The sequence below is a fragment of the Ranitomeya imitator genome, chromosome 7 (assembly GCF_032444005.1).
Source record: "Ranitomeya imitator isolate aRanImi1 chromosome 7, aRanImi1.pri, whole genome shotgun sequence".
Classification (NCBI taxonomy): domain Eukaryota; kingdom Metazoa; phylum Chordata; class Amphibia; order Anura; family Dendrobatidae; genus Ranitomeya; species Ranitomeya imitator.
Window position 1 is genome coordinate 193,372,840 of NC_091288.1, and position 27,390 is coordinate 193,400,229.

The 27,390-nt window shown below is 42.9% G+C and overlaps 2 protein-coding genes across 5 annotated transcripts in view; one reads left to right on the forward strand and one right to left on the reverse strand.

Annotated features, from left to right (window-relative positions):
• C7H7orf50 (chromosome 7 C7orf50 homolog) overlaps positions 1 to 27,390 on the reverse strand; it is a 257,785-nt gene that overhangs the window by 66,582 nt on the left and 163,813 nt on the right. The window lies entirely within an intron of this gene.
• The window catches only part of GPR146 (G protein-coupled receptor 146), a 43,356-nt gene that overhangs the window by 11,392 nt on the left and 4,574 nt on the right, over positions 1 to 27,390 (forward strand). The window contains exon 1 of one of the 3 annotated variants that reach the window (XM_069734287.1): positions 14,570 to 14,752. The exons of 1 other annotated variant lie outside the window; for it this stretch is intronic. The gene's annotated coding sequence lies outside the window, so the exon portion shown is untranslated. Of the gene's footprint in view, positions 1 to 14,569; positions 14,753 to 25,409; positions 25,565 to 27,390 lie in introns of those variants that run through there. One more of the 3 variants, XM_069734285.1, reaches the window with a different exon arrangement.

The following is a 27,390-nucleotide window of genomic DNA, read 5'->3' on the forward strand; positions in this document are numbered from 1 at the left end:
CTAAAATGGCACCAGTGGTCAGTTTGAATATTGCAAAATTTCTTTAAACAGTAGGTAATTTTCTGATGACATATTGTCTTTAAGGGCATGGAATGGTCCAGGCCACAAGCTTGGATAGGTTAATGTATATTACAGCCTTCCAACATGCATATAAACTAGTTTTATGGAATTGCATCTGGGAGAACAGACGCCAGCTTTTAATTTGTGCACATAAATAACATATTTCTTTAAGGAACATTGAGAGCTGTCTCATAAACCAGCACCTGTTGTAGACTGGGAAGCGATGGTTCCAGATGCCGTCTAAGGCACTTCTCCCTGCTCTGCACACTTCTCGCATTTGTTAGGTGTTTCATGAAATAGGCACCTTGTAAACGGGAACGAGTCCTCCAGGTGCCTCCAGCTTAAATATCCATTCTTCTAAGCACAAACTCTTCCTGATGAAGGAACCTCTTGAGATGTTTCTGGAGATTAGAATATATTTTCATGTCTACAACAAGTGGCTTTTCAGCAGTTGCAAATCTTCTACACTTCAGCCTGCAGCTGTCGGGGCTTGTAGTTTTGCCACAGTTGTGATATATAAGCCCAATTAGTTCTCACATAGGACAAGGTCCTGATGAAGAACATCTAGAGGTGGTCATCTAAAAGGATTGTTGAGTTTCTATGGAAGCATTGTTGCTCACAATCAACTGTACTGGCGGAATTAGCTAAGGGTCAGTGACATCCTTTAATGCGGCACGGCTGGAATAAGAAAAAATAGGATGTTGATATGAACAGCAGGATATTGGGCAATGCAGCCGCGTAGGACTCCCAGGAGGTATTTTCTGTTTTATCGAAATCATCAGAAAATCAAAACCATATGCTTATTACATGAGATAGTAAAAATTACCCCCCACTGTAAGAACTGGAAATTAAATGGCTTACGCAATACTCAAACAACGATGGCCTACCCACAGTCTTATTATCCTTTATATTATTCCTATTATCCTATAAGGCTTAGAATACACCTTTATTGAGTCCTGCTACCAAGATCCCTAGGAATCAGCTGCAGTCAGTGTAGGTACCTGGCTGCAGATGTTTAAATTTTCTGCAGTGCCTCCACAGGAGAATAGAGGTATTACATGGCTTCGTTTGAATTCAGGGAACAGTATGCGTAATATATAGATGCCCATTGAGGGCCCTAAGAATATACCATATTATGCCGTTCCAAATAGATTCTGATGTTTTATCTGTAATGGTGAAAATGGAGAGCAAGTGGTTGCAAATGACTCAAGACCTGGTGAGCTGCAGGGCACCATGCTCGAGCCATAAATTTTACCATGCATGTCAGTTAGTGTCCATGCGTGTTACCAAAACCTCACCTAGAGGCCTCCATCAAAAAACTATTAGATTTCACGTCAGAGGTATACAGTAAGCAAATTAGCTTTCTCCCACAGGGAATAAAGCTAGTTCAGTAGGGTCTTCTACTGGTGGCAGTCATCTTACTAGTTCAATGTTGACCCTATAATGAGCCTTGCCACTTAAATTTTAGCCTCGCCAAAGGGAAAAGTCCTCCATCTGCAGACAGTTGTTCATGGGGTCTTACCCCTTGTTAGTAAGTAGAGTAGAATATTGGTTGGCTGTTTAAGAGGACTTTGATGGAAATCTATGGGGTAAAGTTTCCAGGAGGACCTTTTAGGTAGCACAAGACATCTAGCTTTCTTCCTTTCGGAAGAGGGCTAATTTGCATACCTTTCCGTCCCCCGCGGGAGCATTGCTTGGCCTATAAGTCTCCTTGTCCCTGCTTGCTACTCTCCACAAGGAGAAACTTTAGTCTCTGGAGCCATACAGTACTTTTACGTATAGATAATCTCACGTATGAGGTCTGTTTTGTTGGTCTACGGCTGTGGTCGCCAACTTGAGGTTTCCTAACTATTCCAAAACTACAATGTTTATGTTTAACAATGATAAATGTAAGGTTATACACATGGGAAGAAGGAATCAATATCACCATTACACACTGAACGGGAAACCACTGGGTAAATCTGACAGGGAGAAGGACTTGGGGATCCTAGTTAATGATAAACTTACCTGGAGCAGCCAGTGCCAGGCAGCAGCTGCCAAGGCAAACAGGATCATGGGGTGCATTAAAAGAGGTCTGGATACACATGATGAGAGCATTATACTGCCTCTGTACAAATCCCTAGTTAGACCGCACATGGAGTACTGTGTCCAGTTTTGGGCACCGGTGCTCAGGAAGGATATAATGGAACTAGAGAGAGTACAAAGGAGGGCAACAAAATTAATAAAGGGGATGGGAGAACTACAATACCCAGATAGATTAGCGAAATTAGGATTATTTAGTCTAGAAAAAAGACGACTGAGGGGCGATCTAATAACCATGTATAAGTATATAAGGGGACAATACAAATATCTCGCTGAGGATCTGTTTATACCAAGGAAGGTGACGGGCACAAGGGGGCATTCTTTGCGTCTGGAGGAGAGAAGGTTTTTCCACCAACATAGAAGAGGATTCTTTACTGTTAGGGCAGTGAGAATCTGGAATTGCTTGCCTGAGGAGGTGGTGATGGCGAACTCAGTCGAGGGGTTCAAGAGAGGCCTGGATGTCTTCCTGGAGCAGAACAATATTGTATCATACAATTATTAGGTTCTGTAGATGGACGTAGATCTGGGGATTTATTATGATGGAATATAGGCTGAACTGGATGGACAAATGTCTTTTTTCGGCCTTACTAACTATGTTACTATGTTACTATGTTACAACTCCCAATAAGTTCTGACAACTACAAGCTGTCGGGGCATTTTAGAAACTGTAGTTTCGCAACACTCGGAACTCCACAAATTGGTAACCACTGGTCTACAGCATTATAAGCATAGATGGACCCTTGTTGATCCTCTTTCGGCAGTGAGAACTTTTTTTCTTCGACTTTTGCTCTACATATGTTATTTTCTTTATATTACATGATTTAACTTACCATGTGCATGTCATTCATTCCCATAAACTGATGGTGACTGGTATTTACCACATGACACCAGTATTGCCATCAGCTGAAAGTCATGGGTTTAATATGGAACTGCTACGCCAATACAAGAAGCCCATTAACTGATGTCTAAGTAAATGTTTTGATGTTCGCTTGCCCAATATACTCCTCAGGCAAAGCTCAGGGCATGGTAAAATAATGTTTCTTTGTAATGCCCTGATGAGATGGCACTGCACTTACCAAAACCTCAAGATAGAAAATCAAGGGCACCTCAGCTACGACAGACTGTGAGAGGAGAACTGGCAGCTAGTTCTGTTATTTCCTAAAGTAGGAGGATTGTACAGTACATACGTAACTTCTTCCTGCCCACACATACTGGAAAACACACAGCCCATCAGAACAGGATGTCTCAACAGTGCAGGCGAAGAAGGACAGTGCTCCGGATCGAGGAATGTTCTCTGCATAACATTATGCAAGGGGCTATGCGGGTCAACACGGTAAAGGGGTCCAATGTCAGGTGTTACATTGCTAACATAGCTGTTAAAGTTCAAGCCGCTAGTAATGATCTTGGCTGCCAACGCTGCAGTGTTGTGGAAGAAGGTGCGATATTATACATACAATTCACTATTTCTGCCCATGTTGATCTTCTAATGTGCCCGCCTTGACAGGACATCACCATACACGACCCTACTCCAGTGCCGACAGCACAACTATTATTCTTTTTTACTTCCACCATAACCAGTGATAATCAGGATAAAGCTCTGGAGGAGAGGTGAAACGTTGCAGAATGCCGCCATATGCATGTTGACTTCTGAACACCTCTTGTGAATAAAGAACCCTCTTCACTTGACAATTGGAGTGTGGTGCAGTGAACTCTCTTTACTGGACATCACCATTTCTGACTGCCAAGAGGACTCCCAATGAATGAAAGACCAGGCCAAAAATCCTGTTTATTGTTTTCTCAGAACAACTTCTCGCTCTACGTTTCACACTCTAACCAAGTCTTTCACCAGAAAATAAAACACCAGATGAAGGACTCGATTTCTGTCACAAAAACCTACTTCTAACAGAAAAGTGGTCCCGAGAATCCATTGGAGGAAAAAAATCTACATTTTCCTGTTTTTGACACAACTGTGCTTTTTACGAGACCCTGTTGGAAATATTGGGAGGGATCAGGGGCTACTGCTTCAAAAAGAGATATAACAAAAGTCCCTGCAATGGTTGTACCTCGTTGCACAACCAAGTCTAAAGCTTTTACAAAATACTATCTTGGCTTCGGGTCTGGTGAGTGAGCAAAGGGAGCACTTTTTTTTTACTATACTTTAATAATCCTCTGGGTGACTAATTATTAGTTTTTTTTATTTATATAGTGCCAACATATTCTGCAGCGTTTTGCAGACATCATCATCACGGTCTCTATTGGGGTCACAATGTGTGGGAGGAAACCGGAGTACCTTGAGGAAACCCACGCAAAAACAGTGAAAACAAACTCCTTGTAGATGTTGTCCTTGGTGGGATTTGAACCCAGGACCCCAGTGCTGCAAAGCAATAATGTTAAGCTCTGAGCCACCGAACTGCCCATTATTGACAAAAACAACAGCCAACATGGCTATAAATGACAATCACCAACCAGCTACTGATGATGACCCGTTCTAGTGTTTGTCAACTCCAGTCCTCAAGTCACCCCAACAGGTCATGATTCCAAGATGTCCTTAGTATTGCATAGGTGATATAAATATGGTCAGGTCAGAAACCACCACTGTTGTCCTCAAATCATAACCTTTTGGTGGCACTTAAGGTCTAAAGATGCGAAACACTGACCTATCACATGGATAGGTCATCAGTAAACTAGTCTTGGACTAAGCCTAAACCTTTTTCACAGTGAACATATTGACCATCAATCATCAAATCGTAACATTTTGGTGGCACTTGAGGACTGAAGATGCGAAACACTGACCTATCACATGGATAGGTCATCAGTAAATTAGTTTTGGACTAAGCCTAACCCTTTTTCATAGTGACCATATTGACCATCAATCATCAAATCGTAACTTTTTGGTGGCACTTGAGGTCTGAAGATGCGAAACACTGACCTATTACATGGATAAGTCATCAGTAAATTAGTCCTGGGCCAAGCCTAACCCTTTTTCACAGTGAACATATTGACCATCAGTGTTTAATTGATGGATCAAACATCTAGAACAGTTGGAGAGCACTGGATTTGATGAATATCTTCTCCCGAGGGTACAAAAACCCAAATTTAGGGGCATAGAGGTTACATCCTAAAAATCTAACATTATTAATCTACTATATAATTGTCTAAGGGTCACTTCTGTCTGTCTTTCTGTTACAGATATTCATTGGTCGCGGCCTCTGTCTGTCATGGAAATCCAAGTCGCTGATTGGTCGCGGCAAAACAGCCACGACCAATCAGCAACGGGCACAGTCCGGAAGAAAATGGCAGCTCCTTACTCCCAGCAGTCAGTGCCCGGCGCCCGCATACTCCCCTCCAGTCACCGATCACATAGGGTTAATGCAGGCGGTAACGGACCGCGTTATGCCGCGGGTAACGCACTCCGTAACCGCTACTATTAACCCTGTGTGTCCCCAACTTTTTACTATTGATGCTGTCTATGCGGCATCAATAGTAAAAAAATGTAATGTTAAAAATAATAAAAAAAACCAAAAACCTGCTATTCTCACCCTCCGTAGTCCGCCGAGCTGCTCGCGCCGGCCGCCATCTTCCGTTCCCGGCGATGCATTGCGAAATTACCCAGAAGTCTTAGCGGTCTCGCGAGACCGCTAAGTCAGCAGGGTAATTTTGCAATGCATCCTGGGAACGGAAGATGGCGGCAGCTGCGCGCCTATCGCCGGAGCTTCGGTGGATCCCAGGGGTTGAGTATATAACTATTTTTTATTTTAATTATTTTTTTAACAGGGATATGGTGCCCACACTGCTGTATACTACGTGGGCTGTGTTAGATACCGTGTGGCTGCTATACAGGTCCTTCTCAAAAAATTAGCATATAGTGTTAAATTTCATTATTTACCATAATGTAATGATTACAATTAAACTTTCATATATTATAGATTCATTATCCACCAACTGAAATTTGTCAGGTCTTTTATTGTTTTAATACTGATGATTTTGGCATACAACTCCTGATAACCCAAAAAACCTGTCTCAATAAATAAGCATATCAAGAAAAGGTTCTCTAAATGACCTATTACCCTAATCTTCTGAATCAACTAATTAACTCTAAACACATGCAAAAGATACCTGAGGCTTTTATAAACTCCCTGCCTGGTTCATTACTCAAAACCCCCATCATGGGTAAGGGTACCGTCACACAGTGCAATTTTCATCGCTACGACGGTACGATCCGTGACGCTCCAGCGTCGTAACAATATCGCTCCAGCGTCGTAGACTGCTGTCACACTTTGCAATCTACGACGCTGGAGCGATAATTTCATGACGTATGTGCGATGTAGAAGCCGTTGGTTACTATGCGCACATCGTATACGATATATGTTACACCATGCAATCATGCCGCCACAGCGGGACGCTAGACGACGAAAGAAAGTTTCAAACGATCTGCTACGACGTACGATTCTCAGCGGGGTCCCTGATCGCAGGAACGTGTCAGACATTGCGATCTCGTAACTATATCGCTCGAACGTCACGAATCGTGCCGTCGTAGCAATCAAAATTGCACTGTGTGACGGTACCCTAAGACTAGCGACCTGACAGATGTCAAGAAGGCCATCATTGACACCCTCAAGCAAGAGGGTAAGACCCAGAAAGAAATTTCTCAACAAATAGGCTGTTCCCAGAGTGCTGTATCAAGGCACCTCAATGGTAAGTCTGTTGGAAGGAAACAATGTGGCAGAAAACGCTGTACAACGAGAAGAGGAGACCGGACCCTGAGGAAGATTGTGGAGAAGGACCGATTCCAGACCTTGGGGAACCTGAGGAAGCAGTGGACCGAGTCTGGTGTGGAAACATCCAGAGCCACCGTGCACAGGCGTGTGCAGGAAATGGGCTACAGGTGCCGCATTCCCCAGGTAAAGCCACTTTTGAACTACAGAGAAGCAGCACTGGACTGTTGCTAAGTGGTCCCAAGTACTTTTTTCTGATGAAAGCAAATTTTGCATGTCATTCGGAAATCAAGGTGCCAGAGTCTGGAGGAAGACTGGGGAGAAGGAAATGCCAAAATGCCTGAAGTCCAGTGTCAAGTACCCACAGTCAGTGATGGTGTGGGGTGCCATGTCAGCTGCTGGTGTTGGTCCACTGTGTTTCATCAAGGGCAGGGTCAATGCAGCTAGCTATCAGGAGATTTTGGAGCACTTCATGCTTCCATCGGCTGAAATGCTTTATGGAGATGAAGATTTCATTTTTCAGCACGACCTGGCACCTGCTCACAGTGCCAAAACCACTGGTAAATGGTTTACTGACCATGGTATTACTGTGCTCAATTGGCCTGCCAACTCTCCTGACCTGAACCCCATAGAGAATCTGTGGGATATTGTGAAGAGAAAGTTGAGAGATGCAAGACCCAACACTCTGGATGAGCTTAAGGCCGCTATTGAAGCATCCTGGGCCTCCATAACATCTCAGCAGTGTCACAGGCTGATTGCCTCCATGCCACGCCGCATTGAAGCAGTCATTTCTGCCAAAGGATTCCCGACCAAGTATTGAGTGCATAACTGAACATTATTATTTGTTGGTTTTTTTGTTTGTTATTAAAAAACACTTTTATTTGATTGGATGGGTGAAATATGCTAATTTATTGAGACAGGTTTTTTGGGTTATCAGGAGTTGTATGCCAAAATCATCAGTATTAAAACAATAAAAGACCTGACAAATTTCAGTTGGTGAATAATGAATCTATAATATATGAAAGTTTAATTGTAATCATTACATTATGGTAAATAATGAAATTTAACACTATATACTAATTTTTTGAGAAGGACCTGTATACTACATAGGTACTGTTATATACTACGTGGCTGCTATATACTGCGTCGGCTGTGCTATATATTACGTGGCCACTGTTGGTGCCCACACTGCTATATACTACGTGGGCTGTGTTAGATACCGCGTGGCTGCTATATACTACATAGGCAGTGTTATATACTAAGTGGGCTGTGTTATGTACTGCATGGGCTGTGCTATATATTACGTGGCCAGTTATATACTGCGTGGGCAGTGTTATATACTATGTGGCTGCTATATACTGCGTGGGTTGTGCTATATATTACGTGGCCAGTGCTATATAGTGCGTGGCCTGTGTTATATACTACGTCGCCTGTGTTATATACTACGTCGCCTGTGTTATATACTGCGTGGCTTCTATATACTGCGTGGGCTGTGTTATATAGTACGTGGCTGTGTTATATACTGCGTGGCCACTGTTATAGATTGCGTGGCCTGTATTAACGCATCGGGTATTCTACAATATGTATGTATATAGCAGCCACATAGTATATAGCACAGGCCACGTAGTATTTGTCTGCTATATACTACATGGCTCCTATATACTACGTGGCCTGTGCTATATACTATGTGGCTGCTATATACATACATAAATACATATTCTAGAATACCCGATGCGTTAGAATCGGGCCACCATCTAGTTACATTATAATCAGCCACCAATTTTTTATGAGTTTTAACCTCCAATATTTTCACTTTCCAAAAGAAAGCAGGTATTTCACAATTCTTCCGAAACATTTGGTAAGTCCATTACTGCAGGAAATGATGTCCTAATATTTCAGAGTATTCCACGTAGAATTTACAGCACTTTCTCTAATGCCGAGAAACATCACAAATCATTAGGAAACCAGGGAACGATAAACAGGAATAAGTCTCGGGGAAACCAGAGCTACGATCAGTCAATGCTTGCTCTCAGCACTGGTGTAGGGTAACGGTTGGGATCCCAGAGTACAAATAGGAATTAGTTTAGGTGGCAGGGATACAGTGCGGCTTTTGTAGTTGTGCCAGAGGGGCTGTGCTGTTCTGCATTAAATCAGTACAAGGCTCCTTCCTTCTTAAATATCCTCTTCAAATACAATCCGTACATTGAATCCTGGATGCAAACTACTGCTCGCTGACATGAAATAGATGTCTTCCTCTTACCCACAATAAAAAGGACCAGTGTTTTCCTGTCGGCCTCAATGAACAAGTGCAGTTACTCAGGAAACAAAGGCGGCCGACATTTAGTTTAATGGGGGAAAGAAAAGGACTTAAAAATAATAATAATAATAATAATGTATTTAATAAGTAGAGAAATAAACACAATTCCAAGCTGGAATAAAATGTATGTAGACAAATATTAATAAATAATAGGGTCATTGGCTTATTTTAGGTAGAAAGGATCCCCCATGATAGGATTTTTGCAGCTAGGTGTCAAACGATCCTTTCAGCAGCTGTGCATTTTCCCTACAGTGCCGCCACAGGAGAATAAAAGTATTGCATGGTTCCTGTGAAAATCAATGTGATCCCCAAAGGGGTTGAGTCCTCCATATGCTCTTTAAAGACACAAGAACTATGGCAGAAATCCCACGTTCGGCACAGACGTCGAAAGAAAAGCCTACGAAGTACTAGTCATGATTGGTTTATATGTAAGCCTACGTGAAAGCAGAAAGCTGTAGCCACCACAAGATCAAAATTATGGGACCCCAATCCAATATCTGTAACTTCCATGTGCCCTTTATAATACCAGTGTCTTGTCTGACAAAGTGCTGGACCAGAAATGATCGGTGGAGCCTAAAGCCACAAGCTGCCATCTGTCCCAGACCAGTTGTATTCGGTCATCTTTATTCAGGTATCGGAAGTTCTTGAGGTTGGAAGGTTGAGCAATCAGTCGAGAGCTGAGAGTCACTGCTGACAGCGCATCGACAGACGTCCACTAGGTATCAAACTATTGTGCACCCATCCTGTGCGCAACCATAATGACTGCCGGTTGTGTACAGGATCTGTCAACGGGTCACCAACACGTCGTCAGCACTGGTTTCCATCTACCAATGTCTTATTGAGAATCACCCGATACCTCCTTTAGGGATACTAAATGGGCACAAGAGCAGACAAATTATTTTAGCGGATAGTTAAACTTATTTGAAATTTTCACCCATTTTATTCCATCCACAAGCATTATTGGGCAACCTCATGAACAGGTGTTTGGCTTAACCGGTCTTCCGAGAGCCACATCATCATGGAAAATGTTTCATGTCCCAAACTTCACCCAAGCATTAGATATATCCATTTTAATGGCTTAGAATTACATGAAGCCCAAAAAGGTGGCCAAAAGAAACCCATGGAGCAGTATTGTATGGAGGTTTTAGATTGCTGTGTGCACAGGGCCTACGGACTCCAACAAACCATGGGTTAGCAAACCATGACATTTAGATAGAAGACTTGTATAATCTCCGGGTTGCCAGATAAGAGGTCACATATGTCTATATGAGTGCTGAGGCCAATCACTAGCCTTATAAAGGCTGTGTGCTGTACTTCGAGAAAACATTGGTAAGGTCAGTGATTGCATTGTGGAGGTGTATCGGCAACTATCTATAAAAGAATAGACGGTGCCGATTGGAGACAACATATGACAGCCAACAGAGTGCCCATTCCTGGAGTCAACATAAGGCTCTTCAAGTAACTTTTCAATTTTTTGGGCAGATAAGAAAGAGGTTTTATGTGATCTAGTCATGAAATTTTAAAAAACGCAGAGGGTGAAACACCAGCAAGAATGTGGGGTCGCTCGATGCAGACAGCATCACTAATGAAGCGCAATGTCTGGAGCCTCCAAAAATCCAGCCAAGCCTGCTTAGCAGGAACCACGACAAGATAACGTCTCATTGTGCTCGGCAAGAAAATCTCTGACACTTATCTACATAAGTCAGTGGTGGTTGTCAGAGATGGAGATGAAATGACAAGCTGGATGTTGTATTGTCAACCCCCCGCCCGCCCCACCACTCGTGCAGTGCTGAGCAGGGCGGGATGGGTGTCAGCCGGGTGTTAGCCAGAGGGAGTCTAAAGATCAAAGTCACAAAACGGATGAACGACCGCACTGAGAAATGAATGCCTATACTGTACATTACTCACAGTGTAGAGCTATGTGCACGCGGAGAGATCACCCGTGCCAATTTTTTCTGTATACATATTTATAAACAATGTGCACGCTGTACGATGACATAAAGAAAGGTACTCCAAAGGAACAAAAATGGCAGTATAAAACCAACAAAGACAGGTTAACAAAGACCATGAGGAACCATCAGGGACGGTCTGAGCTTAACTTACTTTCTGCTAATAGGATATTTAGTTTAAAATCTTGAAAAACTCCTTTAAGGGCTTAAAGGGAATCTGTCAGTAGGATCAACCCTCCTAAGCCATCTATATAGGCATATATGTCAGAGAAAGTTGAATAAAATGATACCTTGATATCTGAGATCCGATGTTTTATTACCGGAGAAATCCACATTTTTCTTAACATGTAAATGAGCTGTTAAGAGCTATGGGCCGGGCATAGATCTCCCCGAGAATCTGCCTCCAGGGCTTATTGTAAAAAACGGAGGAGTTACCAGTGTGAGACATGTAACGACTGACAGTCTACTCTCCTGATCTACATGTCACACACTGGTAACGCCTCTATACATTTAAAAAAAAAAAAGGTCAGATTGTCAGGGAGATCTATGTCCGGCCCATAGATCTTAACAGCTCGTTTACATATTAAGAAAAAAGTGATTTTCTCAGGAATAAGACATCAGATCGCAGATATTAAGGTGTCATTTTATTCAGCTTCCTATGACCTACATGCCAATATGGACGGCTTAGGAGGGTTGATCCTACTGACCCCACATTCCCTTTAAAATGTTTAGTAACAACCAATATGTTTGCCATTGCTGCTTCCATACTTGTTGTGTCGCATGTTTTTCTCGATTCTCGATCAGCAAATTTTCTACCTGCACAACTATACAGAATTGCAGAGTAACGACTATGAGAGATCAGCACTATTCCTTGTCGCCAATGTTGTTTTTAAAGTCACAAATAAAAGCCTCTTATACAGAATTTACACAATTTAACGACTTCAAGGGTTTGCCTTTTCGGGGTTAAAGACTACATGTCCCAGAATGCAAGTCATCGGCAAACTTTGAGAAAGCAAGGAATGCTGGGAGATTTGAGCTCTGAAGCCCGGCATTGAGTGGTAAATGTGACTCTGGGCCACGATACAGATTGTACGGTAACTCGGAATCTGTTTAATAATTTTCATTATAGTATTTGATGTTTGGATTTTTTCCCTGTTTGGTTCTTTGAAGTCACAGCGCATCTCTTGGGCTAGAAGTAACCGCTCTGCTACATATCAAAAAAACTTAGCAGTCTGCATTAACATGAATCCTGAGTCACACTAAGGTCCTTTTGCTTTAAAGCAGAGATATTGCACAACCTGATCAACCCGACTTTTGGCATTCCTATGATGCTTCGCATGCTTTCCAATTGTACAGGCAACCTCTTCATGACAAGCAAAAAATAAAAAATAAATCTGAAATCTAATAATGTGCATTAATAACAAGCCCAGCGGTTCTATAAAAAAAAAATCCTATGAATATACAGGTTTTTTTTGCAATTATTATTATTTTATTATTATTTTGCATCATTTTGTACTTTTTTATACTTGTTCTTCAAGTCCTTTAAAACAGCAGAAAGAAAAAGTACATGCCGGAAGCAAAGGAAAAAAAAAGTCACTCTGACCCCAAAATTCTGCATTTGGAGTCATTTCAATAATGTGCAACCTGTCACTCCCAATAAATATGTTTTTTTTTTTCACCTGGGTGTTAAAACAGCTGTTCTCCTGAATCCGGAGATGTTTTTCTTTTAATTCTGCCCTTCTCCATTCCTGAGATATGGCTCTCTCTTCCCTATATATGTCTTGTTAGCCAAGTGGGCGTCATCCTCAATGCCTGTATGTAGGTATCTTCATGGTGACCACGCCTTGTTGGTTAAAAAGAATCAATTTATATATGGGAATGCAGAGACACAGAAAAAAAAGAAAAACAGCGCCAGATTCAGAAGAAGAGTGGTATTTACACCAGGTAAAAAATTAATAAATACAGTATTTATGGCACGTGACATGTCCTTTTTAAAGGAGTATCTGAAAGCAGCATTTTTTACATCTGGCTTCAGCGTTTTAAAAATTGATGCAACACAATGTGTGTGAACTCGGCCTTATAATGGTCAGGATTCATTTTTTTCAGATAGAAAACACCATTGACATAATTGGAATGACTGCAGCCACCACTAGAGGGAGCTGATGAGCTTACCGCATACTGTTATACATTGATCACTATAGAAGGCCGTGAATTGCTAAGCTCCCCCTAGTGGTGAGTTTTCAAACTTATTGTGTCAGATGATTTTTGCTTAAAGGGAACCTGTCACCTGAATTTGGCTGGACAGGTTTGCGGTCATATGGGTGGGGTTTTCGGGTGTTTGATTCACCCTTTCCTTACCCGCTGGCTGCATGCTGGCCGCAATATTGGGTTGAAGTTCATGTTGTGTCCTCCGAAGTACACGCCTGCGCAAGGCAAGATTGCCTCACTAAACCTACCTCCTTTGGTGATGCTGCAACGACATAGCTGGAATATAGGGGTCGTCATCCAGTGCCGAAACGGGAAACACTGGTCAGGCTTGAGTGCCGAGAATCATTTTAAAGGAAACTTCATAATGATCCTGATGAAGGGCGTTAGGAAGTAGTAGTCGCTGAGTCTCGCCGCCATTGCTCTCCGTGTCTGGTATTGGCTGCGGCGCTGACGTCACATTGATAGCCATTCCGTGATCTCAGCGGCTCTGCAAGTGTAGACGGAACTCAAACCAAACAAGCTCACTGATTGGCTGTCGACACGAAGTCAGCGCGGCAGCCAATGCCAGACACCGAGAGCAACAGCGAGACTCAACGTCGCACCCGCAAGAAGTCTGTGCACCCCCATTTGTTAGTTTCTTATACCAAACTGCACTCAGGGGCAAAGATTAACCGTAAGGGGAACAACCCCTTAAAGTGAAAATCAGGTTCCCTTTAACATACACCGTTTGCATATATTCCTTACTCAAGGAGATGTGCTGTTGACAACGATGCTTTTTTCAGGCCGCATAGACAATGCGATCAGTTGGCAAATAATTGTTCGTCATCGCCGCCATGTTTCCTCGGGCCAATGATCGAGGCCGTGCGCTTGTAAGAACTTCTGTAAAAAGAGCCTTGAGGCTTGGATGTCCGTCATTTACGCTACCTATTAATTAGGTCCCATCCTTAGATCATTAAAGGGCCTTCATGATGTCCTCCTGGGTTTGGTTTTTCAGGAAGGGTCACAAAAGCTGCCCCGCCTTTCTAAAAAAACAAAACAAAAGCTTAGGGCTGGCTGGAGTAGCCCTAGGGCACCGATCAGCCACCATCATCAATGCCCCTTAACCCTGCTGTCACAATCACTTAGGTCCATGATTATGAGGGGCTGGGGTTTTTTTTGTAATAAAGCTTGGAGCCAATGGGAGGGGGCGGCTAAAGCCCTGCGAGGATTTTGTGTGTAGTACACCAGGTCACGTGTATACACAGCGAGTTGAGCACTGCCAGGAGCAGGCTTCAGCCTCTGCCCACCCGCCCGTCCGCCCGGTGTAAGCCGTATGACCGGGTGCCCTCTGTGCCTTAGGAGCTGAAACCTTCCTGCTCTCCTGTCTATTCTTCAAAATGCTACCGTGTCCTCGGCTGCATCCTCCGAGCAGGGAATGTCAGGTGAGTCTGCGCTACCGGCTCTTCTGTTCTCCGCAATGATTGACTTATGTAACAAGTGCGGGAGGTCTCCAGTGGGGATGGAGAGTTCTCCGCTGCCTTAATGCCTCGTTTTTTTATACGGATACGTGTCCTCCCTGCGGAATACCAGAACCAAGTTTGTCATTTGTTAGGACTCATTGTGAACTGACTTGTATAATATTGGATTATAATATTTTACACTTTATGCGCAAAGATACCGTAAGTCTGGTGAACTTTTAGATACTACGGGGTTTGCATATGAGCAAAATCGACACTTGGATCCCCAAAAATTGGATCCCTTCTCAGTGGATACCCCTTCTTTTCATTCTTTCAGTCCTCCCCTTATATAAGGAGAGTACCCTACATGGAGTCGGGGATCCGCTGTGACTGCACAATTGCCAGACAAGTTGCAATGACTTTTTTTTTTTTGGAGGGGGGGGAAAGGGGGGTAGCTAAAGAGCAAACAATATGCTACTTGCATTGAAATCTATGCCACTTGTGACAAAAAAATGTTAACACATCTGAAAACATTTGCGACTAGTGATGAGCAAATATACTCGTTACTCGAGATTTCCCGACCATGCTTGTGCGTTCTCCGAGTATTTTTTAGTGCTCGGAGATTTAGTTTTCCGCACCTCAGCTGAATGATTTACATCTGTTAGCCAGCTTGATTACATGTGGGGATTCCCTAGCAACCAGGCAACCCCCACATGTACTTATGCTGGGTAACAGATGTAAATCATTCAGCTGCGGCAAGAAAAACTAAATCTACGAGCACTAAAAAATACTCGAGCGTGCTCGAGAAATCTCGAGTAACGAGTATATTCGCTCATCACTATTTGCAACACGACAAGGAAACCATAAAATGCCATATTGCAATGCGTCACCGCGATCTTACGAAACGGGTTAATATTAAAACCCGCCTAAATACGATTTTTCAATTTTGTGTCCGTGGATGCTCAAGATAATGCCACAGATTCGCCCGCAGTCCTATGTAGAAGCATACTAGTTTAGCCACATTACCGAAATACCTGATCTCGGACTGCCGAATAGCAATCTCAGCTCTGCTACGTCAATATAAGATACCGCCCTACGCTGACAGCATTCTAATTAACGTCAGGTCCCTATTGGCATGGGATTCACTGCAGTATGGCGCCGGCCAAGCTGCGCTAATCAATTTGCCTAGTTGCGGGTTGAGAAGCCGGCGACTATGCTCGTGCCAATAATGATTATGTTTTAGAGTCTCCCATATGAATGCAGTTCTGTCCCTGGCAGTTTACGGGTGTAATAAATCCCACTGACAGGCTGGTCACCACTGACAGACATGGCTGGGATAAAGTGACTTTCCTAATGAGATGTGGAGCCTCGGGCCTGCACAGGGGCCTTTGCCCCAAGCGGTCAGCCTGGACCCGTGTCTGTAAACAGATCCGGGGATTAAAGTCCTCCCTGCCACACAGTAATCATTCAAGCATTTCTAATCGCAAAAGGCTTTACAGAGATTCGGGGTTTGGAAACACAGTGATCAGTTGGATGTTTCCGCTTTCATTTAACCCCTCAAAAACTACCGTTCCACTTCCCTTAATTCACTTGTCGGTGCGGAACAACCCATATACCTCAAAAACGGGTCACTGCATCTCTTGGCGTCTTTGAATTTTTCGTTTGCATGCTGACAAATATATCGTGAGTTTAGGTATAAAGGCTTCGCCAGGGCGCCAGATTGCGTAGGCCTCAAGTAATAAAGCCTTCCCGCAGGCAGGAAGGTAGAAAAAAGGGAACACCACACAAAAAAATCAAAACAACGTCCCTTCTTGTGGCGGTGGGTGTAGCCGTAATAGTCTCCTTTGTTTCCATCTGTCTTTCCATCCACAAGTTATGGCACCCAGGGCTGTAGAACCCCCCTATTTCGGAAAATAAGTACACCCACTGCCTTAGGTTTAGCTCATACCTCATGCACATACTGTCCGTTAACATGAGAGGATTTGGTGGAGCGTAACATCACGATACAGATATTTATGACATCTCATTTCCTCCTATCGCTTTACTCGCTTCAGGGATGAAAGAGTCGATCTGAAATTTCATCCGGTATTAACGTTCTGACGAAAGGAAATCAATAAAAATGGTGATTCACCTGTTTTTTTTTTTTTATTCCCAACCAGACATGTGACAAAGAATTCACTGTCGACAGTGACGCCATTACAGGCGTGACAGGATCATAAATGAGTTTAAAGGAAAACTCCGGTTGTCACGTAATTTAACAATTATCTTCCCGCCCCCCCAAAAAAAATAAGGATGAAAATTAAATCCAAATATATAAATCCCAATTATTTTATAAGAAGGGTCACATGACGCAACATTTTCCTGTTAGGTTACATCCATGTCAATGCTCGCTCACACTGCTTCTGGCATCAGGTGGTGCCACTCCTCTGTTGCGGGCAATGCGGTGCAAGAGTTACAGCTGTTTGATATTCTGGGACTTATGGTGTCATCCAGGTGGGGAGCTTGAGGATTAATTCCTCAACTTGGTCATCTCACAAATTCTCTTCCGTAAGCCTTGGGCTGAGCTCACACTATATAAACCCCAGCTCCCTGCCTCCAGTTGCCAGTTATAGGTTATACCTGGCCCTGGTTCAGTCCTTATTTCTCTACTGCCTGATCCAGTGTGTTATTCTGCTGCTCACTTGAATTGTTTTGACCTTTGCCTGACAATTCCGACTTCTGGACCTGGTTTATACTACCCTTCTCCGCCAACCCGTTCCACTGGCCAGCAGCCACTCCATGGATCCAACCAAGGGGGCCACGTACAAGTCCTGATCCCTATATAGGGATTAAAAGCCTGTCCATGCAAGCCCTAATAATAGCTACCAGGCTTCCACAAAACTATCTACTTTACATGGTACTGTTCCATATAATGGTTAGAGTGATCTCATCTTTTGGCCAGAGCTACAAGGGTATCTTCCCTCTCTGGAAGACTGCGCTGTCTTGTTACACAGACAACCCATTGATTTGGGCCACATTCAGCGACAGATTACAGCTGATTACTGTGGATCGAAAGAAGGGGGACACTTTGTGACCTTTTTGTCAAGAGACCCTTCTAAAATGTTTCAGTTGTCTAACGTAGAGGATCCTTTTCAGTAGTAGCTGCGCCCAATCTACAGATCAATGTGTAATCCTAATGTGATGTACTACTTGGTTCTTGCAACTTTGGGTTCTTCCCATAGAAGTCGTACAGGAGGTAACCACTTCAAGCTTCTACAATGTAGAACCCATACTGTAATAACGAATATTGGAAGCAAAAAGCTTCTACTATATAATTGTCTAAGGGTCACTTCCATCTTTCTGTCTGTTCTTCTGTCTGTCTTTCTGTCACGGATATTCATTGGTCGCGGCCTCTGTCTGTCATGGAAATCCAAGTCGCTGATTGGTCGCAGCAAAACAGCCGCGACCAATCAGCGACGGGCACAGTCCGGAAGAAAATGGCCGCTCCTTACTCCCCGCAGTCAGTGCCCGGCGCCCGCATACTCCCCTCCAGTCACCGCTCACACAGGGTTAATGCCGGCGGTAACGGACCGCATTATGCTGCGGGTAACGCACTCCGTAACCGCCGCTATTAACCCTGTGTGTCCCCAACTTTTTACTATTGATGCTGCCTATGCGGCTTCAATAGTAAAAATATGTAATGTTAAAAATAATAAAAAAAACAAAAAACCTGCTATTCTCATCATCCGTAGTCCACCGAGCCGCTCGTGACGGCCATCTTCCGTTCCCGGCGATGCATTGCGAAATTACCCAGAAGACTTAGCGGTCTCGCGAGACGGCTAAGTCGTCTGGGTAATTTCACAATGCATCCTGGGAACGGAAGATGGCGGCAGCCGCGCGCCTATCGCCGGAGCTTCAGTGGATCCCAGGGGTGAGTACCGTATATAACTGTTTTTTATTTTAATTATTTTTTTAACAGGGGTATGGTGCCCACACTGCTGTATACTACGTGGGCTGTGTTAGATACCGCGTGGCTGGTATATACTACATAGGCAGTGTTATATACTGGGTGGGCTGTGCTATATATTACGTGGGCAGTGTTATATACTGCGTGGGCTGTGCTATATATTACGTGGGCAGTGTTATATACTTCATGGGCAGTGTTATATACTACGTGGCTGCTATATACTGCGTGGGCAGTGTTATATACTATGTGGCTGCTATATACTGCGTGGGCTGTGTTATATACTACATGGCTGCTATATACTGCGTAGGCAGTGTTATATACTACGTGGCTGCTATATACTGCGTGGGCTGTGCTATATATTACGTGGGCAGTGTTATATACTATGTGGCTGCTATATACTGCGTGGGCAGTGTTATATACTATGTGGCTACTATATACTGCGTGGGCAGTGTTCTATACTACGTGGCTGCTATATACTGCATGGGCTGTGCTATATATTACGTGGCCAGTGTTATATACTGCTTGGCTGCTATATACTGCGTGGGCTGTGTTATATAGTACGTGGCTGTGTTATATACTGCGTGGCCACTGTTATATATTGCGTGGCCTGTATTAACGCATCGGGTATTTTAGAATATGTACGTATATAGCAGCCACATAGTATATAGCACAGGCCACGTAGTATTTGTCTGCTATATACTACATGGCTCCTATATACTACGTGGCCTGTGCTATATACTATGTGGCTGCTATATACATCCATAAATACATATTCTAGAATACCCGATGCGTTAGAATTGGGCCACCATCTAGTATATAATAAACAGGCAATAAGAATTTGAGAAAAATATTTCATAACATTTTTGAGTAGTCGTTCTGATATTTTGAAATAATTCGATGGTATTAAGCATGATGACTTAAGGATTTGGGCTTACTTTAAGGTATTGCAGTCAGACTCGCGACACTAGGGCAATCTCTGAGATGTTCATATATTTCTGGCACTTGATGGTTTATAGGAATTACTCATAATTGCAAATAAGGATTAAAAAGTCCTCACCTTATATAACCCAGTTTTAAATGACATTGGAACATCAGAAGATAGTTAATAAGATGGCGTAGTGGAGAACACTGGGAGGGACACTCTTATGAAAGGAGACAAATAGTTAAGAGTCCATTAGTTCAAGCATCCAGTCCATTCTTTCGTGGTAGACAGTTTTAACTTCTGCGCCTGACATCCTCATCAAGGCATCCTACTTTGGGATACATCACGGGGCCTAGTAGATACTAGGGTTGTCCAGGATAATGGGACGAAAAAGTGAAGACCGGCAGCCACGGAAGACCAACTGGACACCGAACCACAACATCAAGATTGAAATTGCTCATATTTACACCAATATCAAGAAAAGTCAAAGCTTAACTAAACTTTACATCCTAAACCAACACCCAATGCAAGTTATTTGTGGTTTCTTCTAGACACAGCACCTTTCTAGATTGCTCCTTCACTTCATCAAGACTATGTTACGATACCACACAAAGGAATAAAAAATTCTGGCAATACGTTGCAAAGTGTGCTGTGTAGTAGACAATAGTTAAACCACATTCTATTTTATGTCTTGCAAATTGAAGGAGTGATCTACTAAATGAAACCTTATACTTTTCCCCCCCCAGGAGATCCTGAGTGACTCTTCCTCCATGATCGATTTTCACGCTCTGTGATCTCAGCGGCCTCCACCTGCTCGTTTTCATTTTGGAGAGCATAAATGGAAGGCAGGTGATTATAACAGGGATTGTCAGAGTAGATGAGACAGAAGCTACAGGTGGCCTGGAGGTAACACAATTTGACTGAGAGAACACATATTTCACATACTCCAGAGATCAGCGTTCCGCATCAACTACGTGAAGCTCTTCTACAACAATATTGACTTAAACAGCGACAATGAATTTGTTGATTCTGGACTCTTCGGCAGAAGTAATCCTTCACCGCAGAAGTTTGTCTCCAATTCTGCTGATCAATGAATAACGAACCCAGAAGACTTTTCCATGTTTGCTTAACAAAGTCTTTACACAAGCATCTTGTGAAACGGAAAGGAATAAAGAATAGATATTCCGACAAAATTAAGTTACAGGTAACCATGTTCACTGGTTGATGGTTAGATGTAGTCCTACATTGCAAGCATTGGGTGGTCGTGGTGAGGCAAGGATGAGGCAGAAAACCACAAGGTTATGTAGGTTAGGAAGGCTTTACATTTGACTTGTTTGATAATGGCCATGGGGTTTTGTGGATAGACCTACAAAAAAAACATCCAACCATTATCAATCAACGATGAATGTTTATAGTCAACATGAATACAGCAATGACTTGTCTGGCTGTGTAGTTTTCTAGGACAACTTGGCCACATCTCCGACACCTGGCTACTTGGTGTTATGCCCCATCTCATGACCATCACCCTAAGGGTGCATATCCACTGGCTGATTTCTAGGCACACTTGTTTCCTGATAATTCGCTAGTAGCAACCAGTTGCCAATCACCCAACAAAGGAACCAAACGCTCTTTCATTGATTATTAAGCTTGCTTGAAAGCACATTGAACTGCGCAAGACAGGGCATGTGCTGCTGAGAACAAAGACAGCCTATGCGCTCAAAATCATCTATTAACGATCTCGTTTTCAGCGCCTTGGAAGTGTGGTTGTCCCGCATAAATAGGTTCTTATCACTAAATGGTCACTTGTATTTTTTTTTTATTTTAGGATTTTTGCTACTTCTTTTTATTTTATTTTTTCTGTTTCAAAATGTCAGTGGACATTACTGGAACTTATTCAAATTATGTGAATTAAATTTTTTTTTTTAATTATTTTAATATTTAGATCAATAACCTTAAACAGTTTTAAAAAGTTAACCCTTCACTTTGTATTCTTATAAATATGACTTTTTTTTTTAACCTAAAGAGAACAATACCCGACTTGTTTTCTTAACTCTGCTCTTATCTTTCTTGTGTATTTAGCATAAGAGAGGCAAGGAGCCGAAATAATGGGCATCACAGACAGGCAGATATCTCACTGACTTTGAGGACCATGGGTGGGAAATTAGTCTCGGGGCCTCGTGTAAACACCATCTCTCCCTTTCATGTGGAGAACAAGTTTGACTTCACAGGTCAGATATTAATAACATATCTAGAAAATGATATATCGATAGAGTCTAAGGAAGTTTATTAACGTCCATAAAACAATTTGCAGATTGAATCCTTGTGAAAGACAATCTACTCTGTCACCGGTATTAACCATATAGATTACAAATTCTGGGAGACATCTAAGGCTAGGTTCACATTGCGTCAAGTACATGGCGTTAAACGGATGCGTTAAACGCATGTACAGAAATGGAGCAAAAATATGTGAAATTCGTCGTCACGGTAACGCTAGCGTTAACGCATGTGATCGCGTTTTTTCATTTTGATGTCCGTTTACGAAGTATCCGTTTGTCTGCGTTTGTCACTGTCAATAAAGTTGTTCTTTTTTTTTTTTCTCCCTTTTGTCATTGTCGGGTGTGGGCACAGACTCATTCTCCATTTTGAAAGCATTGAGTGAACTTCTGCTAGCAAGATGTTTGTGTCTGAGCTCGTCAGATTTCGCTTGATGCGGTTGCGACTTCGGCAGAGAAAGCGTAGTTCGCAAAGGAGATATTGGATCCACGAAGTGAATTTCTTGCGGAGTACATATGGTGCCTTTCACACCCTGTATGTGCAGCTTCGGGATCATCCCTTCAAATTCCAACGCTATCTACGGATGTCCATTGAGACCTTTGATGTTCTGCTCTCACATGTGAAGGATGAGATACATCATCATCGCAGCACTTTTCGTGAAAGCATCAGTCCCATGATGTATACAGAGATATATAATATATAGAAATGTACTTACATTTTATAAGAGCTACGGCAAAACACTCTGTCACGTGCAGGAGACTTTGTGTGAGTGGGATATTTTAATGGCCGAAATCACATTTCCTGTCACATGACCACATGTGACCACCCTCAAACGCTATTAAAACGTGTGGTCCTATTTGGAAATTTTTCATGATTTGTGTCTGACTGCGTTTGCCATAGCCTTCTATGGCAGAATGAACGCTTCCGTTAGTAGTGCGTTAGCTTCGCCGGACCCGAAAACGCTGCAAGCCGCGTTGAAGGTCCGTCAGAAAAAAAACGTTATGTGACAAACGCATACCAATTTAGGGATGCGTCACGATGCGTCAGACAATGCAAGTCTATGGGCGCGTTAGTATGTGCGTTACATTGCGTTTTTACTACTTAAAAACGAGTCCGTTAGACGGACACACCTAGCGCAATGTGAACCCAGCCTTACCCTACATGGCCCAAACCTGGCATTGTCCTGTAACATTGGATCTGTATAGGAATGTTTACTAATGATATCTTCTAGAAAACACAATGGTCTTTATCTGGGTCTAATATTTTAACCAATAGGGACCATGGTCCATTTTTTTTTCCCTGGCTGGTGTCGTAGAGGGAGCTCCTGATTGAGTGACAGTTCAGGTAATAATAATAATAATCTTTATTTTTATATAGCGCTAACATATTCCGCAGCGCTTTACATTTTGCACACATTATCATCACTGTCCCCGATGGGGCTCACAATCTAAATTCCCTATCAGTATGTCTTTGGAATGTGGGAGGAAACCGAAGTGTCTGGAGGTAACCCACGCAAACACGGAGAGAACATACAAACTCTTTGCAGATGTTGTCCTGGGTGGGATTAGAACCCATGACCCCAGCGCTGCAAGGCTGTAGTGCTAACCACTGCGCCACCGTGTTGCCCCACGTAAGCAAGATCTCAGTTGAGGTGAGGCTGAAGCTGGCCAGGATTAAGATCCAACAGCTAGCTCCAGCGATCTTGGCCAGCCTTCGTGTAATACTTGCAAGCTCAGTAGGAAAGAGCTTGTAAGTACTGATCATGTTTGGTGACCTGGACAAAGAGGAAGCTGTGGACATAGTGTTTTTGAAACTATTTAGTACAGCGCATTCTATGGACGATGTTCAGGCTGACTCGGACAAACTAATTGTTCGGGCATCCATGTGGTATATGGGGTTTTAAGTAGATAAAAGAAAAGTTACGCAAATAGGAAACATGTGCAACACATTAGGACTGATCATTCTCTTATAGGCGTCATATGTTCTAGGGAATGTAGACCTAGGAGAGTCACTTGCCTGGATGTACTGGTAGATCACAGTGGCTTCTAAAGCCAGTAGGACATTCTCATGCATTAAAAGAGGCATGGACTCATGGGACACAGACATGATACTACCACTTTACAAAGCGTTAGTCAGGCCTCATCTAGAATACGCAGTTCAGTTCTTAAAAGGTTTCCCTAAAGTAAAGAAAATGTACAAAGACGAGCCACAAAGCATGGAGGAGCTAACTTATGATGAAATACTAAAATCATTACATTTGCTCACTCTTGAGAAGAGAAGTCTAAGGGTTGACATGATTATCTTTTACTAGTACATAAACGACCCATACAAAATATATGGTCACAACCTGTTTTGTGTAAATCCCCTTAAAAGACAAGAAGGGGTTTCTTCCCTCTGAGGAAAAGTAAGGTTTAATCTCCAGAGGAGACAACACTTCTTAACCATGAGAACTATTAATCTGTGGAGAAGCCTAAAGGCGCTTTCACGTTGCGTTTAGGCACCCGCTCTGTGGCGCGTTGGGGCTTACATCCGAACCCCCTGCAAATCGGGATTTGGAAGTATGCACCGAATGGAACATAGACTATAATGGTTCTGAATGGGTGAATGTGCGCTCTGTCGTGCATCACTTTCTATCGTGTATATGCCTATTGGAGACGTACACCCAGACACAGTCTATGATGTCCGAGTGTCCACCTCCAGCAGGTGTATACCACTGAAAATGATTCACGGCAGAGCACACGTCCGTCCTGTCGGAACCATTATAATCGATGGTCCCGTCGGTGCATACGTCCAAATGTCGTTTTACCGGGCGGTTCGGACGTAAGCCCCAACAGGTCACAGAACGAGTGCCTAAACGAGATGTGAAAACACCTTTAGGCTGCTCCACAGATTAATAGTTCTCATGGTTAAGAAGTGTTGTCTCTGGAGATTGAACCTTTCTTTTCCTCAGAGGAAGAAATCCTTTCTTGTCGGGAGCTGGACACGGCAGGAACTGTTGATGGCTTCAGAAACTCTTATGTAAATGTGTGAATGAATGTCGATCCAGACGATCAACACTCGGGATCTAGAAGGAAAAAACTTGCTCTTTAGGGAAGAGTAGATCATGAATTATGGTTGTACCTATTTTTTCCCATCCCTCGGTTGAATTTGATGGACATGTCTTTTTTTTCTCAACCGTACTATGTCAACTATGCTGACCGGTTCCCTTTAATGTGGATTTAAACTAAACTTATTTCATCGCTTGGCTTGCATTGCGGAGAGATTGGTACCGGAGACGTCTGCGTTACAGATCCACTATGGCAGGAAATGGGAGCGAGCGGTTTGGAGAGCATCAGGCACCTGTGTGTCTGTCTTTTCTTCTAATCTCATCATCGCGTATCACTTTGTGAGCCATTCCCCATTCTTGTAAACAGTCGACAGGGAGTGGTTAGCGATCGCTGCCAATTGAGGCTGAAACTTTGTGAGCAGCGTATGGGTTGGAAAACAAGTGCAGCTCGCGTGGAGATGTTTTACCAGCAGCATGCAACAATCAGCTCTGCACTGCTCGGAAACAGCGCGGAGGACACAGTCCGCTCAGGAAACGAATCCATTTCCTTCCTATATGAAACTTAATTTCACAGCAGAGACTTGGAGCATGAGGAGCGCTCAGCACAAGGTAGGAGATCACTCATGGCCGTCTTGTACTAAATCACCCACTCGTTAAGGAACGTGCGGCATGTCAGTGCGATAGTATCATCTATGGACTTTCTAGAAGCACCAAAATCCCAACCGGATTTAGGAAAATTTCTAGTTGTATCAGATCGGACGGAATATACACCGATTCGTTCTACGATCGAATTGTATATCAAGGGAGGGAGATCATAGTAATTCAAGTAAAAAGAATTGAGCTGCAATACCAGGCACCGCCTATGGAGCAGAGTGGTGCTGCATCTGTAAGGAAGCAGACATTTTATTTTTCTATTCTCATAAAAAATCCTTTGCGTAACGTAGTTTATTAATGTCATTTATGACGGCCAATTATGCAGTAATGTCTTGTAAAACGTCTTCGTAAAAATATGATTCTACTCGTCAAAGGGTTTGGAGAATTATGGTGCAAAAAATAAACTTGACTATACTCTTTTTTTTTTTTTTTGGACCACCTACATTTATTTTTATTGTAATCGTTGATATAGCGGCATTAATTCCAGAGCACGTTACAGACATCATCGCTGTTCCCATTGGGAGTCACAATCTACATCCCCTATCATTATGTCTTCGGAATGTGGGAAGAAACCCACACAGACACGAGGAGAACATACAAACTCCTTGGAGATGTTGTCCTTGGTGGGAGTTGACCAACCACCGAGCCACCGTGTTGCCCGAGACCCGCGTTACTGATTTTTGCCATATGCCCTATCAGTATGTCTTCGGAATGTGGGAGGAAACCCACACAGATACGAGGAGAACATACAAACTCCTTGGAGATGTTGTCCTTGCTGGGAGTTGACCAACCACCGAGCCACCGTGTTGCCCCGGACCCGTGTTACTGATTTTTGCCATATGTTCTCCATATTCCATGACAATGACAGCTATTTCTCCCTACACAGAGGCAAATAATTCGAGAGGAATGAAGCTTCTAGACACCTCTGGTGGCAACTTATCTCTTGAGCACACAATTCAAAGTGTTCAATACTTTTTCCCTCCTGACATCATCTGTTTGAGGAGAGTCAAGAGACACCCGTGCACAAAAGATAGTTGGCCAGATGCTTCTGAAATCAGACTTTGGACAAATTTGCTATACCGTGTTAGTTATTCATTATCTCAACACTCATAGAAGAGAATTTCCATGGTTTCTCCCCAGAAGAGATTTCTCACCACTAGGATATAAATAATCAAACCCCGTCTCCTTCAGTCTACAATCATCCACTGCTTTCAAGTTGTTGTTTTTTGCTTTTTTTTTGCAAGGTATATGATCTACATGTTGAATTCTATTCTTTCCCTTCTTAAAAAGCTATAATCTGATGGAAAAAATACTGGGATGGATGGATGGAAGGATCTTTAAGCAGATAAGGGAGGACTGAATAGAAAAAAAGATAAGGGTCTCTTAATAGATTAAGACATAGATTTCAGGGGAAAGTAGAGGAAAATAGTTGCAGCAAGTGGATGACATTTAAGTAATCTCATGCACACCATTCCAGGGAACAATTGATATGCGGTGCGGAGTTTGAAGCCGAGGTGTGTCAATCCTTTAATCCTTTCCACGCATATCTCCCTTTGTAACACGTGCAATCAGTGGCAAAAATTGCATGCACTTTTGTTCTTACAAAATCCATAATGAATGGTTGCTGGGTGGGAAAACCTGTGAGTTTTCAAAAAGGTAATTCATTTTTTCTAATGTATCGATAACAAAATTGGCTGTAAAATCTGCGCATCACACATGCAGATTTTGTAGCGGAACGGTGATGGGACCCGCGGCGAATCTGGACGTAACACAAGAATTCC